The sequence below is a fragment of the Drosophila santomea genome, chromosome 2R (genome assembly GCF_016746245.2).
Source record: "Drosophila santomea strain STO CAGO 1482 chromosome 2R, Prin_Dsan_1.1, whole genome shotgun sequence".
In the NCBI taxonomy this organism is placed as follows: domain Eukaryota; kingdom Metazoa; phylum Arthropoda; class Insecta; order Diptera; family Drosophilidae; genus Drosophila; species Drosophila santomea.
Window position 1 is genome coordinate 6,474,597 of NC_053017.2, and position 18,735 is coordinate 6,493,331.

The window sequence follows — 18,735 nt, forward strand, 5'->3', positions numbered from 1 at the left end:
GCAAATAATTTTTGCTGCTGTTGCAGAGCGTCATTTTTGCAGCGGACGTCAGCGTCGACGTCGACGTCGGCATAGCTTTCTTTTGTGGCGATTTGGAAACTGAAAATTGCATTTCATTTGCAAAAGTCTCGTTGCACACGGCGGTTCGCGAATCGCGCTTCCTCTTCCCGCTGCAGCTGTGTGCGTGTGGGTGTACTCGTATTGGCTGCGTGTATGTGTGTGCGTAACTACACTGCAAATTGTGACGGATTCATGTGGCCTTAAGGGGGAAATAACTTGCATTTGACAGGTGCGATCAAGTGTGCCGTCTCAAAAAAATAAAAAAGACGCGAATAACCTAGGATGTCTGGTTGCATTCTCTTTTTGCGCCACTGGTAAGCGAGAAAATTGATTAAAATGCACATTACAAAGGGGAAATATATTAAAAAATATATGTAGCTCAAATCTTAAGTATTGCCGATTGTGTGTGTATGAGATGGAGGGAAAGAGAGAGAGAGCGAGAGAGAGAACGGGAGAGTGCAGCCAGAAATTGCAATACACACAAACAAATTGCCACGCAAAAAGCGGCCGGCTTGCCCTCCCCCTCCCCTCCTCCACTGGTGCCCCCCTTCGTCCACCCCTTTGTATGTGTGCATTGGATGCACTTGGTGCGATTCATTTGCTTTTATTACCATTTTTGCCCGTCTCCGCACTCTTTTTTCCTTATTTTGTGGGGCCTTCTGCGCGGTGGCAACCCTGGCAGCGAAATGCGTTGGTGAATAAGTTCTCTACCCTTTTGTCAGTGTGGGACGCGACTTTGAAATGCTTGGAGCTGGCGGCGATGCAGCGCTAAATGCAATAAAACGTTAAAAACCAAGAAATAATATTAACTGAAATCAAAGAACTTCTACTACGCTATGAAATGGTGATCGGTCAAAAGAGAAAAATGAATAAAATGTGCGTGAAATGTAACCAAATACTTAACACAAAATTAACACCAATTAATATATAAATTAAACATTCAATTAATACAATATAAACTTATTCTCTGATAAAACCCGTTTATACCTTTAAAATGGATCTAATAGCACTAGGATTTATATCAAAAAGTTATAAATGACTACACTTTTTTATGCTAAAATAACAATGGATCCGTTTTTGTATTTAATCTCATTCATATTAGGTATCGCGAAATTTGAAAACCATCTTGTGCACCACTCTTTGATCTGGATTATGTGACAAAACTAACAAGAATACACATTTCTGTCCTTTTTCTTACAGTTTTTGAATTATGTTTTTCACCACGTTTAGTAGATTTCGGGGTTGAACTATTTTTACAAACCCTTTTTAATTAATATATAAAATCAATCTAAAACAAAATAATATCTCTCTGCAATTTTCCTGCCGAAAACCAATTGAAGGCAATTAAAACGCATTTTCTGTGCAATTGATGATGACCTACGACAAAGGAAATGAAGTCATACCCTTACACACACGACTCTTACACACACATCCACACAGCGAGAGGCAAAGTGCAGGCCAAAAGCGAATAAAGAACAAAAACAACAAGCAGGGGCCCTACGAAAGCCAACAACAACAAATTGCAATTGGCAGTGCGCATGCACATCAGAGATCTGCAAGAGTGGCATTTTTTGCCACCCTGATCACACTCAACAATTTTGAGTGCGGGTGCCACTCACACCGGTTTTCGTGGGTACATACAAACACCCGCTCAAAATATTCGGGTGTCTGCAAACACCCTGGTGCCTGCGCACCCGAATCAATGCGGCACCCTACGTCGCGGGTACCGATCACACTTGCCACTCATAACGAAGGGTAGAGAAGGCAAACATGCAGAAAAAGGCAAGTGCCTTTTTCTCGGCAACACCCGGGTGTCTGGCAAAACACCCGGGTGTTTTGGTAAACACCCGGGTGTTTTGGTGAACACCCGGGTGTCTGGTAGACATTCGAGTGCCTGTGGTAGGTAACATACGAAAAAGAAAAGTACAGTAAGTACTGAAAAACGAAATATATTACGCCCAAAATCTGTAGATTTATGCATTCTTTTTACAGAAATTTCACCAACACGAAATAGACATTTCTTTTTTATATCTTATATTACTTGCTTTGTTAAAATTTTTAATATTTAATTCCCATATTTAATTTTGTATGTATAATTTTTCTTTTTAAAGTGATAAAAAAAAGCAATAGAAATAGAATTGTCTTAATTAAGTACAAATATTATTTAATAATATATATAATATATTATAATATATATATTATATTATTTAATAATACATAAGTTTGTTTTCTGTTAAGACATTAGATACATCAAAACGCAAAAACATGTGCACGACCTTTTCCTTGGGTATTTCCATTCACCCTAAATTTTTTGGACCGTGTCTCGCTTCCACCCATACAATTTTTATGCATACAGAAAAGTACCTGCGGCCGATCCTTGCTTGCGCGTCACCCACCCTAAACTTCTTTGCACTGCAGACACCCGGGTGTTTTTGTGCAAGTACAAAAAACACCCTGGTGGCAAAACACCCGGGTGTTTGTCATTGCTAAATTTAGGGTGTCTCCAAACACCCGGGTGCGGAGACTCCCGGTGTTTAGCGGGTACACTTAGGGTGCCGGTGGCTTGCTGCAGTTCTCTGATGCACATGCACACACACATAGACAACCGCAGCACACACAGATACTCCAACTCAAGGCAAATTGCAGTGGTGTTCGGGAGCTTTTGTTCTCCAACGAAAAGAAAATTCAGCTCGAAAAAGTACTTAAAAATATAATTCCAATTAAATTTTGCTTGAAAATATTCGAAAATTTCTACAAAAGCGGAGAACATTAATAAATTAAATTTTTGTCCGCTCCCCCTCTTTCATCCCTTCTCTTTCTACCTTCCTTTATTTATAATATTAAAATGCGCGTCATGCCAACGACAGTTGAATGCACTCGGCCTTTGCCTCCAATGGCTTCCCCCTTGACTGATAATGATAATAAACAGATTATTCGCTTTTTCCAATACATTTTTGTATTTAAATCCAAAGCTGATTGAAAGTTGCTAGCTTCACTTTTATGCCACAAGGTATGCCTCTTAAGTAGTACATTTCAAACACGTAATGTGTGAATAAAAATCTCGTTTTTTTCTTTTCTCTATGTAAGAAAGGCTTTAAAGAATTTAAGCACTATTTTCCATTCGAAATTCATAGCTTTTCAAAACCCTCTGCATTTCAAAACTTAGTAAATGCGTAAATATTGTCTTTAGAGTTTCTAAATTATATCTTATCCTCAACGAGCTGCATTGTTCATATTTTGTACTTTTACTCCCATGAACTAAATATTCTGACTCATTGTCCGGCGGCGTTTCCTTTCGACCTTGACTGAAGTATTTAAAGTAGAATGGGCAGTGCAATTATTAAATTCTCTGCGAACCGCAGAGGCATTCCATTGCACTTGGTGGTTGTCCCTCTCTCGGCCATTTGCTCATGTTGTGTATCTACAACTAGAATTACTCATCATGAGCATTTCCATAGAAATCAGAACTCAAAACAATAAACCAAAGTAGGGTCGATTGTTCAATTATTAAAACCATTTCTTGCAATCTACTTGAAAATAGTTCGACTACTTTATATATATAATATATATATTTATAAAAACAAAACCTGTTGTAAGAAAGAAATGCATTGAAAGTAAAATGATCAAAAGAACTTTAAAATTTAAACTATATAACAACGATAAAACTTGATGCATAAATGATTTTGGACAAAGGACCTGAAAGCACCATAAACAGTAATGCTAGCCATTTCAAAACTAAAATCAGAGTAAATGTGAATTTATAGAATCCTTTCAGGACTTGAACAGTACTTTTCCTACTTCCTTCTTTCTTACCATTTGAACTCTACATTTTTTGTTGGGCAAGTGCAAAAGGGATGGGTAGAGGTGCCAAAGGACAATGGTTCAAGTGCAAAGAGGATGCCAAGCCGCATGCAACAATGCCAACAACAAGGACCGAACGAACGCCGAAGGACATGCCGTGCAATTTCCTTTTCTGTGGTGAGTTGCAGCTATTGCGTATACGCCGTGTGGTGTACAGAGGGAAAGAGAGGCCACTATGCCGTCTGGATAGACAGAGAGAGCCGCTATTTATAGCAGGGAGCTCCAAAACCGAGCTCAGCCTTGATTCCGCCCTTGAACTAACATTGCTGGGGAACTATTCCTGTCTCTCCAGTCCCGTCCCGACCCGACCCGTCCCTTTTACTCCACTCCCGTCTCGTTTTCGTACCCTCCGAACCGCCCGGCAGTCATCACAGCTGGAAACCAGTTGGGGGAGCACATATGAGGAGGATGTGCCACGGGAACGCTGGGTTTACAGGAGGTACTTGGGGCATCCAGAACCACACAGAACCACAGTGCATATGCCGCCAGTCAAGCGGTGATTTTGAGTTTGCAGTTCGCTCTTTCGCTCTTTCGCACTGTCCCAAGCCCCATGTCCTTGCCCCGCCAAACTGAACTCAGCAGGCTCTGACATTGATTTTGTGCATCCTGCAGCTGTGTTTGTGCCTCCGCTCCTTTTGCAACCATACAACTCCCACTCGACTCCACTCAGCTGTCAGCAGTTGCTGATGTCATGGCTGTTTATACAAATAATTTGATTGTTTAGCAAGCACTTAGAAATAAAAGCTTCAAAAGCGGAAAGTACGATAGCTGGTATAGGATTGGAGTTATAGGCGGAGTGGGATCGATTTACGGATAATATTTAACCTTGATTTTGTTTGTGAAATCCGCATTAGCTGGTATCGAAATCGGAGAAGTTGTTTGACTAGCAGTTGGATTTCAAACGAGATCCATATAAATTTCACGCAACTCACATACACAAATTGTAGCCATTGAATGAGCCGGTGCCTCGTTTGATATATTAAGAGGACATTTAGATATGAATTATAATTTCTCAGGCTCAATGAATTTATATTTATTTCCCAGCAGTTGGCTAAGAATCTATTTTACAATTGAGTATAAATACTTACTCCAATTTGTGATCGACATATGTATGTATGTTCAGGATCAACTGGAGTCGTATTACATATCACACTTCAATATTTACTTAAGTTACATTCATTGACTTAGGAATTATTTTCTGGCTGGCAACTAAGTTACTACCTGTAGCACTGACAAATGCACTCCTTCTTGTATAAATTATTAAAATTTAATGCGTAATAAATGCGAAATAAAAGCAAAGCTGGCTGATGAAAAAGAAACAAGAACCACAATTGAAACTTGAGCAAACAAAGGGCTGCGGAAAATGTTTGCAAATTGAGTTTCAAGTAAATATGAGCAATGCAATGTGAAAAGTAAATACACGGAGAGAAACGCACACCAATAAGTCGCTGAGAGCGCACAAGCACATCTACAAGCGAAGTGCTGCACTCACAGATAGATGAATAGACTGAGGAAAAGTCTCTCAGCTTGTATCTTTGGCTGTGTGCGAGCTTGTGTCTGTGAGCATCTTTGTATCTATCGGATGCAGTTTTACGCTTTAAAAGGAATTCTGTAGTTTATGCATGCGATGCGTTGTCTATATAAAGTTTTTTCCCCAACCCCCTTTTGCCACCATCTGCTGCCGTCTCTTTCGCTCGCCACCAGACCCTCTCTTTCTTCGACTGTACTCTGGCAGCCATGGAAACGACGTCATCGCATCATCGTCGTGCGTTGAGATGCCGAACCTAGCCAGCAATGGCGGTCTCCTCTCCGATTCCACGGTCCACCTCTCTGTCGCCAGAAAAATGCAACCAAATTGGGAATCAATATGGGCAAATATTGAATCATAATAGTTTAAATCAGATTTATTCGTTAAGTCTAAAGAGAGAGCGTACAAAATAAAACGTTAAGGAGAGGGTAAAATAGGCAAGACAGTGGGAAACTTTTCATGCGATACGATACTTTAAAGATGACAGTAATTATTTCCTAAAGAACTAGCAGCAACAACAAAGCAAGTTCTAGTACTTCAGCGCCCCGTCTCCCACTTAAATTCCATGTTCTTGGTCTCTTGTGTATCTGTGTATCCGTGGGATACGATGTCTTCCTCTTTGTCCTTCTTTGCCATATGCAGCCATGCAGCCGTTAAAAATTCGAAATAGCGATGGGAGATGAGAGATGACGGGACTCATAAGCAGCTTAAGGCACAATTAAAGCCTTCTTTCCTTCCTTTATTTTGAGCCAAAGCATTTCAACTAGTACATATAACGCATACGCCACGTTGTCTGTTAGTGAGAAAGAGGCGGATTAGCAGCCTCGCATAAAAGCTAAACAATTATCAGAAATTATTATTAAAGATGCTGAAGAATGTTTGAAAAACGTGGCTGATGCTTAGGTACAGAAAGAGCGAAGAAATATGTTTGCTACTTGACAAAATGGTTAATGCAGATGTTAATAATAGAAAAAATGTTTAAGAATTCTACTAAAATTCTTCAGCTAAAGCTGTAAACGATAATTGAATTAATTCTTGCTTAATTGCTCTAAAAGCTTGTAGCTTGCATTTGCCATCAAAGTGTAATGTGTAAACATGTGTAGTTCAATAATGCAACGTTATGAGATCACATAATCCAGCAAATACAGACCCTCAAGTGACTTTGCTGATGTCACAAATTGCTGGTCAGAATTGCGTATACGCCATATTGGCTTTCGCAAAGTGCCACACTAAATGCACCTGTTCAAAGCTCGGTCTCCTGCTGTGTCATCAATAACTAACGACCATAATCCTGGTCACCCGCGGCTGGTTCTGTCCCTTGTTTCCCTTTCCCAGTTGCTCCCCCATTGTGTACTTTTTGTTGCCAAGCAATTGGAACGGAGATGAATTCAGAGCGGTAGACTGACTGCAACGGAGGGTCGACGACAGATTAACCCTTGGGGAACCGCTTGATTGACTTTGGTGCGCATGTGCAGGAGGATCACCCTCTCGAAAAAAAGGTTCCGAACTTGCCCCATAACTGTACTTGTGCAAAAAGAAACTAAACCGTATTCAGAGCATGACCATCAAACAAAAGGGGGAATCCGCATCGCCAGATACAGGGAAATGCAAGAAGGAACTGAGAAAGTGAGCGAGAGTCAGGGGGGAACACATAGAGATTGCATTCCAAGTCGTATAAAGGGTTAGCTTTGTGTACGTTGCAATTTTCGAAACATTTCCATATGTACGTTTTTTCTGCTGCTGTCGCCGCTGGTCGCTGGTCTCGTTCAAATGCATCGTAATGAATGTCATCCGTTTCAGTTTGAATTATGTCATCCACTGTGACACACATTTGCAAACACTACCAGCTTGGATACACACACCCAAGTGTGATATATAAAATCGTATATATGTACATATATACAATCATATATGTAAATATAAACATGCATAGCCCAACCAACTGTTTCTCATTAGCCATAGAAAATGACCCCTTCCTTCGACTGGCTCCCCATTTGGTCTTCGGTTTCATTAAGGCTTTGTTTCCGTTTTTGTTACACAAGGTTTTCGAATACACATATCTACAAATGTCTGAAATCGAGACGGTTTCGATAACTGCTTAACTGGAGCAAAGTATTGTATCTTAAATTAATATAATAACAATAAAATACCTTCTTTTGTGAAATGATTATTTCGTTAATAACACGGGGGAAGTAAAGTACGTAAACAAATTACAATTTCATATGGCTGTAATATATTTTTCTTATTCATTTTATGCATTCTATACATTCGTTAATTTTGTAATTCGAGTTGATTCCACAACTACAACGAAATGCAGTACATTACGAAATGTATTCCTAGGCCGACCCGAAACAATAGAAGCTATTTTAATCGTTAAAAAAGTGGACTAACCGACAACAATAAATAAATTCTCACAAACCCCAGTTTAAATGAGCAAAATTGAAATTGATGTGAAAAACTGGTGCTGGCAAAAAACAATTACGTGGGTAACAAATAATCCATACATTCCAGTGCACCAACAAATATTGTTAAATTTGTTGTTTTTTTACTTCACTTCCAAGTATTGCCCAATAGGTAGTTGGTATTAATTAATGCAAGGTGTGAGGGTGAAATACTTGTAGGATCAATCCGGAAAACTCATTAAAGAGCCCAGTCTACCGTTGATAAATGCAACAACCAACTTCACAAGGCTCTAGCGTCCTCTTTACAAGTAAAGAAAAAAAAAGTTTAAAGTAAAGTAAAGAATGCTGGAACAAATAAGTATAATAAAGTATAATATAACATTGTCGAACCTGACATAGGTAGGATGAGGTAAATTTCCTTGATTCCACAGGTTTGGTGGGTTCTACTGTGTGATATACGCATCTTAAGAAATCTAATTCTTGATTTGGATTTCCGTTCCTACGATATCCATTCCGTCCACGATATTTATTCAAGTATTAAAACGCCTTACCCGAAAATCCCTATACACGAAAGGAAACCGGATTGTAGATAGTGAATCTGCAGATGCATCACTACATATAATGCACGTAAAAAACGTTTTCTTCATTTTGGTTTTAACCAATTGAGTTGAAGCTTGCAAACTAATTTTCTGCGCAATTTCTGAGCCTGCTGATTATTAAGTGGATCACTGCCAAATCGTGTAACCAATATAGTGTAGGTCTCAATTTCATCAGATGTTATCATAAACATAAGCCCAAATTACCGCCTTCGTTCAACACCAGCAGATGCCTTGTAAAAACGCAATCGTTCGTTTGTGTCGACCAAAAATTGCCCGAAAATTATATAGTCGCTATCCTGAGCCCTTTCTCTGATCCCCTGTTGCTGTCCAAGTTGCTACATTTAACGGTACAACTAATTTTTGCCGCCAACCAAAGAAGAAACTTCTAAAGAATTGGCCCGAAACAAAGTCAGAAAAACAGATAATGAGCTCGAACTGAACAGAACTCTACCGAAGGCGGAAGTTCGCCAAAGAAGCCAATTGAATGCAACAAAGTTGAATACAAAAAGGAAAAGAACGCAAAACTCGAGTCAAAGAAGAAGTGCAGCTCAACGAGGCTTGAAAGTTTTGGTGAAAAATAAAAGGAACGCACTTTTACTAAATACTCAGGCAATATAAATGTAAAACTTATTTTTAATGACTCCAAATAAATATTATAAGATCAATTTGACGTGCATATTTGTTTTACTAACATTTATAGTACAATTACAATTCTAAGCAAAAGAGAAAAAATAGGTATTGTTGGAACATGCTTTTAAATCAAACGAGTTAAGATACAAAATGACTGAATAAGTAAGGGCTCATTTCTAACAAGCAAAGCAGAAAAACACAGAGAAGAAAGGAGTTTGAATCCAAAATGGAGAAGGGAACTGCGGTTAATTGGCAGTTGCCTTGAAGAGGCCAACGGGTCGAAAGGATAAGTGAAAGAACTGCAACCGGTAAGCAGACACTTCTTCCTCAGCTTCTTGGTTGAATTTATTTGTTTGGTCTACAAGGCGTATGCGTAATTAGATCTGTGTATTTACATTAGGTTCGTTTGCTAATTGGACTAAAGTTGCTAAGCGCACTGCACTCGGCAGCTAACAAAGGGAGCAAAATAAAGTTGGTGCTGAGGTATCAGAGAGAAATACACTTAACAAAAAATATTTGGTAGTTCTGGGCTTAGTAGTAGTTTAATTTTTAAACATACATCGTAGATATGTTCAATTGAAATCCATAATACTTGAAATTACCTTTTGTTTTGACACAATGATATGTAGTTCGACAAGCAACGTTTTAATGATCTTGTTTGTTGATTTACGAGATTGTTTATTTCCAAATAGCTTTAAAAGTCAGTTTATTGGCACATTCCAAGGTCCGTTTATTGGCTTAGGATTTTCCGTGGTGCTAGACACACATTGGCATTGAATCGGTGTTGATAATGGCGAATATGATATTCAGGTTTTGGCTTTAAACGATCCTCGACCCCGGGTTGCTCGCCAGAATGTTGGCCTTCTCTTTGACTTTTGCAGACCCCTTTTTGTAACCCTTTTCCCCTCAGCCAGTGACGTTGCATTCAATTTCTGCAACAGCCATAAAACGAGTTTTGCCACCGTTCTTCCCGCTTTTTTGCCGCTTCTTCACGCCGTTCTTCCCCCCTCGGCACATACACATTCACATTCTTCTGGCACTCCCCTCGAAGCCCCCTTTCCCCAGCCCAACCCCGTTTTGAACCCCTTTCGAACCGAACTCCCCTTCCCCTTCCCCTTCCGCTTGCCACGCTCTATTGGATTCCTGATGTGGTGCGACTTTGGTTCGTCTACCTTCTGGCTTTTGTTTAGTTGCCATGTTGCATAGGATTTTGAACCCGTTTCGCTCACCCCCTTCCTTCCTCCAACCGCCGCCCATGGCCCATTGCATGTGGCGTCCCTAACCTAACCCAACTTTTTAGCGCAAACGCTTTGTTTCTCTGCTTTTCTGTGTTTGTTGTGTTTGCCTTGCACGTTTGCTGCTTGTCTTCACTCACACAACACTCGTAAAAGGTATAGAAACCGAAAAAATCAACCATATTTTATGAGCTTTCATTGTGGAAATTGCATTTGTGGCTATCTCTCATCGGCGGTGGCATGTGTTAATTGTTCAATTAAGCCGATTTTCTTAGAAACTGTCTACATTTGAGTAAAGCCTTCCACATTGCCTCCTTTTAAATTGCTGAAATTCAATAAACTATTAAGTCCATGTATCTCTTAAGCTTAAAGTCACCTTATCTTCGGAATCTTAGACTTAAGCTTAAACTCAAGCTATTTTATATAGCGAGGTTTTAAGAACCATTGTGGTCTTAAACCCAAATATAATAACTGTAATTTATCAGTTATATCATCGACGTCCCAGAAACTAATTTAATTTAGCCACTTTCATACCTCTTTCACTGGGATTCTTGACAACTTTCCTGCCTCCTTTTTACTTTCAAACTTTGGCATGTCAACTGCGAGAGGACTGCTGCTCCCACAGGAAAAGATCTCGTTTTAATGGAAATAATTGCAATTTTGTGCCAGATTTATGACCGGCACCCACGCACACTGGCCGAAAAGTCGAGCAGAATCAAAATCTCCTGCATTCGCACTCATAACTCACTCAAGCCAAAGACAACGGATGCTCTCTCCCGCTTTTCTGGCATATGAAAATTTGCAAAAGTAATTTGTGGCACATGTGGGTGGGCTCTGAACAAATGCCAGTTGTGGGCGCCACGAGGGGGGCGTGAAATGCAATCAACTACAATGAGAAATGATGTGCAACAAAAATGAAAAGGCAACAAACAAAAAGACAGCAGAAAATGTGTGTAAGCTGCGCGTATTTCCTGTTTGCCTGTGTGTTTGTACGCAAATATGCAAAGTGAATGAAATCGTCAGCGGTCTCCCCAACAGGAATGCACTCGAAGAAATTATTGCCAAATTTGGTTTCAGTTTCATACGATATAAAATTGATTTCACAGCTCAAATAAAATAGAGAATTTAATACTTTACAAGTACTTAACCTAAATGGTTGCTGCAAATTAAAAAGTCCTTTAAGTCCTAAATCATTTAAGTTTTTATACCTAATATGTAAAATTGTGTTTAATAAACAAACATCAAAAATTTTTGAGTTAGTATTATAATAATTGTAGTTCAGTAATAAAAGCTCTGGTATTTTTTAAATACTTAAATAACAAACCAATAACGTAAGCAAACCTTTTTTAAAGTCGAACATGTAAGAACTCAAATTTTAAAATTCAAAACATTTAAGCACCAAAAGCTATTGCCGAAGAGAGCGGAAGAGCGCATTCTCTTAGGTTCTCTTAATCGCGCATCGCTGCTGTTTCTGCTGTGCTGCTGCTGCTGCGCTGCAAGTTGCGTGTCATTGACCTTTGGAATTGCATGTTGCTGCTGCTGCCGGCGTCGCTTTTTCGCTTCCTCGATTTCGCTTGTGTGCCGCCGCTCTCCTCCGGCTACGTCATTCTACGCTACTTCGCACTGGAATACTGCCACTGCCACATTGAAGTTTTTTCATCTTGCCACATGAGGCAGCCTGCCTGCAGTTGTGCCAGTGTGTGTGTCTGGTTGCTCACGTGCGCCCCCTCTTTCGCCCTGTCTTGGCTCTTGGAGTGCCAAATTATATCAAGGAAGGATAGTGTGCCGCTTATCTTCCGCCTCCATTGTTGCCCCCGAAAGTTATTTCAATATCTGTGCCTCACTCCCTGCTCCGTTCCTTCCAGGTTTTAATGCACTTTTTCGTTCAATATCTGGGGATTTCTTTTGGTTTCAATTAGGTGCTTAATCTTTCACTGAGAATAATTATTTGTAACTTTTTATTTACATTTGGTTAACAAGAATTTTACACAGATTCATTGCCTTTATTTATATTATTTCATATAACTGAAAATTGGGTAAAGTTCAATTCTCTCAAAAAAGACGATTAACTAAGGATTTAATTTGTAAATTAAAAATGGTGAGGATATAAAAAAGTTTTCGTAAGGTGTACACTTGTTCGAAGCAATCGAAATACTTGCAGGGATTAACCGATAAAAATTGCTTAAGTGAAAACCATATTTTATTGTTTGTTACCATTATTCTCTGATACTGATTTTCATATGTTCATATAAATGCAAGTTAAGAAAAAACTACTAAAAAGAAGATAAAATTCAATAAGGCCCTTCTCCATTGTTCCGCCACTGAACCATTGACCATCCGGCGGATAATTCGCGACAAACTCCAAAAACGAAAGCAGCTGAAAGAAGGGAAAAAGTTTGCCAGCGATTGTCTGGAGAGTCTTGTCTCAGGGTTTTCAGTCGCAGAGTTTCCGAGTTTGCGAGTTCATTGAACGCCTTCGCCTTTGCCTTTGCCTTTGCCATCGTCATCGCCATCGCCATCGCCATCGCCATCGCCATCGCCTGCGCCCAGACATAAAGCAAACGCAAACTCAATAAGCGAACGCACGAGCAAATAAACAGCAGCCAATAAGAGATACGAGTGTGCAGATACAAATCGCAGCCAAAGATACTCTTCTCCTGCTGTCACAACAGGCCCAAAGAAGAGCCCAAGACGGCGAAGATGCGTGGAAGACGCTGCGGCAAAGCCGAGGGAACAGGTTGAGATGGTCCCAGCATCAAGGGCCATGGGGATCGATCGATCAATTGGTGTATATATGCAGCATTCTGGACCGGAATTGGCCGATCTTCAGAAAAGCGAGTGGCATTAAAGGGATTTCATTTAAATTAATGCAAAATGTAGATTTCACTATCCAATTCAATTATTATCGAAAGTAAAATCAGTAAATCTGGGATGTTCATTACCAAAAATAAATAAGACAACGACGCACGTTAGCTACATACAGGTTATTTGCGAATATTTAAGAATATTAAGAATTTAATTTAAAAGGTTCCCCTAAGAAAATACAATGGAATTAAATCCAAGGAATGCCCTCAGAATCTTGTAATTACAGAACGTTGAGAGACACGCGTCATCTGCCATATGATTTAATTGGCGACAAAAATATTGCACAATTGTGGGCCTGCAGCTAACAACCGAGCGACAAAGTGCCAGTCAAAACACGGCAAGTGCGGCTGTCCCAGGCCCAGAAACAGCACAAAAAGCCAGACCCAGACCCAGACCCAGACTCGGCCATAAAAAAGGCAGTCAATGTACCCAAAAACCAAAAAACACAAACGAAAAAAAAAAATAAAATAAAAAGGCAAGGAAACGCAAAAAGAAGAGGAAAAACAAAGCAAAGTTAGGAGGAACCGTAGCATGACGCGGCAGCCATGACCCACACCAACAAACAGGAAGAGCGGAGCGAAAGGCCAAAACAACTTTTGGCCAAAAAGCGGCAACTGTAATAAAAGTGCAGGAGCGGTGCGAGTGAGGTGGCAGCACCCAGTGGGAGCGAGAGGGGCTGTGTGCAAAGAGAGCGGGCATTTACTCGCATCAACGCCAAATTTCAATTACTATTACCAACGCGATGGAGGAAGGAACGAAGGACGAAAGAGTCCAGGAAAAGTAGAAAGTTTACATCACCAGGATAAAAGAAAAGTGCCTGAAAGCAGGGTCTCAAGTAAAATAAATTTCGACTTTGGGAAGAACTTACTTTTTCCTTGCTGCAAGGATTAAAGAGAATAATAAACCTCTTGTTGTATAATAATAAAATATTAATTACAATTTAATTACTTTAAAAATAAAAAAGGAAAATAACATTTGTATATCGATTTTTCTATAATGGAAAAATAAATTTGAATATTCCTTTTTGTTAAATATATCTCAAGAACAAACTATCAAGAAAACATAGATTTTAAATTACCCAAGGCCCAGACTTTTTTCCCTGTGTAAATGTTTATGTTGTGGGCCAGAAGGAGTTTGGCGGCTTAGAGTGAATGAAGCATAAGTGAGCTGAACTGCAGATGGAGGTTCGTTCTCTGGATTCTCTCTGCTGTTGTTGGATCCGTCGTATAGTCGTACATGGCCATTAAAAATGGCTGCTAACATGGCTGCGAACAACACTCACACAGCCGTACACAGAGAAAAAGAGGAGCATCAGACACTGCGGAAGGAGACACATAAGGCACACAACAACACAAACAAACGGGGCACACCAACACAAACGCCACTTGCGGCAGCATTTAAATCGGAGCAGCTCCACGAACGGAGTTGCAAAACAGAACGCCCAAAGGTTAATCAACTCTGCAACTCTCGACTCTCCCATCTGCAGTACAGGGTTGCCATCGCGCAACTCCGCATTTTGCTGTTGTCTGTGGCAAGAAAGGGCGAAAAAGGGGGATTGTTGCAGGTGGAGGGGAGTGGGGGCATGGAGCAGCGAAGGCCAAGCAGCAGAGTCTAATTGAATTGGTTGGTTGGATGATGTTGACTCTGCTCCACTCTTTTTTGCCCCCAACTCCAACTCCTTCTCTGCTTTCTCCCCCTTTCCACTCCCCTCTCCCCTCTCGACACCGATGACAATGGCATTGAGTAAGAGTCACAGGTCTCTCTGCAAAGAGAGCCCAAAGAGTTAGAACCCAAAGTGTACAAAGAGCTTAGCGTATTGCATAATTTTGTGCAACTCCCACACACATAGGTGCTTTTGGCCTGTCTGTGTGGAGGTTCCTCGCTCTGCACGTGTATGCGTGTGTGGCATTGGCTTTGCTTGTGTGTAGGAGCTTTGGCCTTGGTTTTTTGCAACGCTGGTGTCGTCGTTAATGGGAAAATCAAATCAAATATCACGCATTTGGATTATTTGCGCATTAACAGCAAATTGGGGTCTTTTTATACATAATAAATATATTTTAGAAATCGAACATTTTTATAGTAAATTACAATTTACAAACGACTTTTTTGTGTGCATCTATTTTACAAGAATTTACAATGTATTTCATAGTTGTTTTCAGGCCAACAAAGAAAGTGCTCAATCACAGCTAATAAACATTGCAAATGTCGCGCTTTTAATTTAATTTTCTGCTGCCAGGGATAAATTAAAATTAATGGCAAAAACGCCGCTTGACAAGCAGCGAGTGAAGAAAAAGCAAACAGCTTCCAGATGATTGCATCCTGCCGACTGGACGCAAATGAAAATGTATTTTTGATTAATGAGCAAAGGGTCAAAGGATGACTCCTTTTTTCGAACGTAAATAACGAACTTTTAATGAAATTGGCTAGCAAAAAAAGTCATTTAAATATGACCATAAAATTTATGAGGACAGCGCACACGGCGTATGTGTGATATTTTCGATAAAATTGATGTTAAGTTAAATAGCAAAGGTAAACACACAGAGAGTGCTACCGATAGGGTTAAGAGAGCTAAAGAGAATCGAGAACGAGTTGCAAAAAAAGCATGTTGCAAAAATTTGCAGCGCTGCTCTGCTGCTGCTGCTTCTGCTGCTGCTGGTGCTGCTGCGGACTGTTACCGGTTTTTAATAGGAAGGAAACCAGAAAGCAGCCCCTCATGCTGGTATTCGTGTGCCTTTGCGCTAGTGTGCGCTGGTGTGTGTGTGTAGCGTCTGTCTGCTGTGAATTTGTTGAGGCAGGTCCTGGCTGAAATACGCGAAAATAGGTACAGCCAACGAACTGCGCTCCAGACGACTGTCTGCTACCACCGAAAGAAGCATTGAAAACATGTGGAAAAGTGGCAGGGCCAATGGGTGAAGACGGCTAGAGAATCGCATCAGCAGTACCCAGAGCCGAGAACCCAGAGCCCAAAGCCCAGAACACAGAACCCGGTACCCTGTACCCCCACTAGTACATATGTAGTATGGTAGCTGCAACATGGAACTGCCAACTGGCAACTGGGAACAGGGAACAGGGAACTCGGGACAACAACACACATATAGCCAAAACACTCGATAGATACAGCCGCAGTCGCCGCTCTGCCGCCGCTCAGCCGAGCATAGTGGCATAGCTATAGCTTCAGGTTCAGCCTCAGTTTCGGTTCTGAGCTTCAGCTGCAGCAACGTTTCCTCACCCAATCCTCAGCTGCACATAATATATATATCACCATCTGTATATACCCCTTCTCCGTGTAGCTCACTTGGTTAGCTTCGCGTCGAACTATTTCTTATGTTCCTACACTTTTTTTTTGGTGATTCTTCCACGTTCGGGCAAAAAGATGAATATGTAATGCAATTTTTCCACTGCTCGCTTTTCTTTGTTGCAAATTGAATCGAACTGCAGTGAGCTGCCCGATCGGCTTACGTGGCCGAGGAGGCAAATCTATGGAGGATTAGGCCAAGTCAAGTGGAATTGTTCTTTCACAAAACTCTCTTTGGTGCTTATTCATGGTCAATGTGCAAACAAATAATAAACATTCAAATATACGAGACGCTTAGGCTAAGATTTATACGAAAGAAACCAATCTAATATGGATTTTGACCAATGTAGTGACATTAATTTTCTGCATTCATCTTCCTATCTCTTGCAGATTATCCGAAACTTATGTGACAACAATCAGCAAATAGTCATAAACATAAATGGCATTCGTGGTGGCAATAACGAATAAATTAAATTATTTTTTGCTTTTCTCTATTTTCTCTTTTCAAATTCAATTCAATATATCAAATTCAATTTTATTCAACTATCTAGACAATTTAAGCATTGACTTTGTTGTGGAAAAAATCAAAGATTTAAGTTCAAGGTAACTATTTTTCAACGCTTTACAGTTAAATATGTATTACAATTTTCTTTAACTTTACAGTTGACTCAGAGGATTCCAATTTCACAACTTCACCTATGGATGAAAGGGGTTGCTTCCTGATTCTTCGGGACGAATTGAATTTCACGACCTCCCGAATTTCTTATAACATGAAATGGTGCATACTTACATATGGACCATTAACAGAAACCCGTAAATCCGAACTTGTGCTGTTTTATATCTGTTACAAGACCGGCATTATGGGAGTCTGTCAATGCAAACAACTGGTTTTTGGCAACAAAATCAATGACAAATCTAAAATACGAATAATGGCGGAGTAAGGATAAAAGTTCAACTTAAAAAAGGATTACGAGGAAATACATAACTTGTAAAGCTAAAGTTGACTAAGTGGACGATCCATTTAAGGCCAAACGAATTATAAAAATAATAAGTAATAGTCCAACAATCAATAATTAATCCTAAAACTAAATTAAAACAACCCGTTTAACAAGATAATCATATACAAATAATAATAATAATAAAAAACGGCATAATTATAATTAACTTCAGTTTCAATTTGAATGGCACTGTTGTGTTAACTTAACTTGAAGACTCATCTTATGTATATTTCATTTGACAATCAAAATGAACATATTTCCTTTATAGGCGTTTTTAATATGATTTCTCCGCATTATTTTTCTTCTTGTTTGCAAACATCATTTCAACCCAAAACCGAACCAAAGAAATCCAGAAGATCCTTAAAAAACCAAAACCACCTAGCAAAAAGGACTACACCAAGGACCTTTTTCTCTCTGGCAAATTGAGGTAGTAGGTTGTATAGTAGTAACTACACATCATACTATACAATGTGCTAGCTTTCTTTGCTTGACTACAAGCCGCATTTGATTAAAGAATCCCAATCGAACCGCACCACTTACTCCACCCAATCCCAGCCATACAAAAGTTGGTGGTGCAACAAATTTTGATTGTGGGCAACGAAAAAGTGTTCCGAGCCGGACTTTTGTTCAATTTCATTACGAATGCCTTAAGTATGTAAATGCAACCGGGCATATGTAAATATTGGCATTGGTGACATGTGCAAATGTTTGTATGGCTGATTCCCTGAGACCCTAACTTGTGACTTTTAATACCAGTTTCACAAGTTTTGATCTCCGGTATTGGACGCAAACTTGCTGATGTTAGTAAAAAATAAGGCAAAAACGAAATTACTTTGAAGGCACGACTATCGGAAGATCAGAAAAGTTTTCCAGAAGGTAAAAGCTCCGACAAAACTATTACAACTGTATAACCTAAGATTCCAATTTCTTCAACAGACATATGCTGTTCTGCTCGTTATTTGGATTGGATAAGATCTGACCTTATTGCAGAATTACTCTTGGATCGGATGTACTGACCTGTTCAAAGGCTGGTGTTCTTAAATAATATTTATCTAAGAGTGTGTGTGTTAAAAATATATTTGCAATGGCAAAAATCATTCACATTCAAATCATAAATTTACGTAACTTGTTTGGTTACGTTGAGATTTTAAAGTGCAGTTTAGATACTATTTGCCTTTAGTGAAATGAATGAAGTGATCTAGCTTTACAAATATAACAATAGCTTTCATTTCTTAAATACATGCATATTCGATTTTATTTGT

General features: G+C 39.7%; 1 long non-coding RNA gene across 2 annotated transcripts; it reads left to right on the plus strand.

The window, feature by feature from the left end:
- The first annotated feature begins 132 nt into the window (after window positions 1-132).
- On the plus strand, window positions 133-17,614 carry LOC120446330. Of its 2 annotated transcripts, none has more exons than XR_005615841.1 (3): window positions 133-374; window positions 16,866-17,078; window positions 17,139-17,612. It is a non-coding gene; the product is annotated as an uncharacterized LOC120446330 (long non-coding RNA). The 2 variants fall into 2 exon arrangements; XR_005615842.1 differs by lacking the exon at window positions 133-374 and adding an exon at window positions 769-936 and having other exon boundaries at window positions 17,139-17,614.
- Window positions 17,615-18,735: the final 1,121 nt, after the last annotated feature.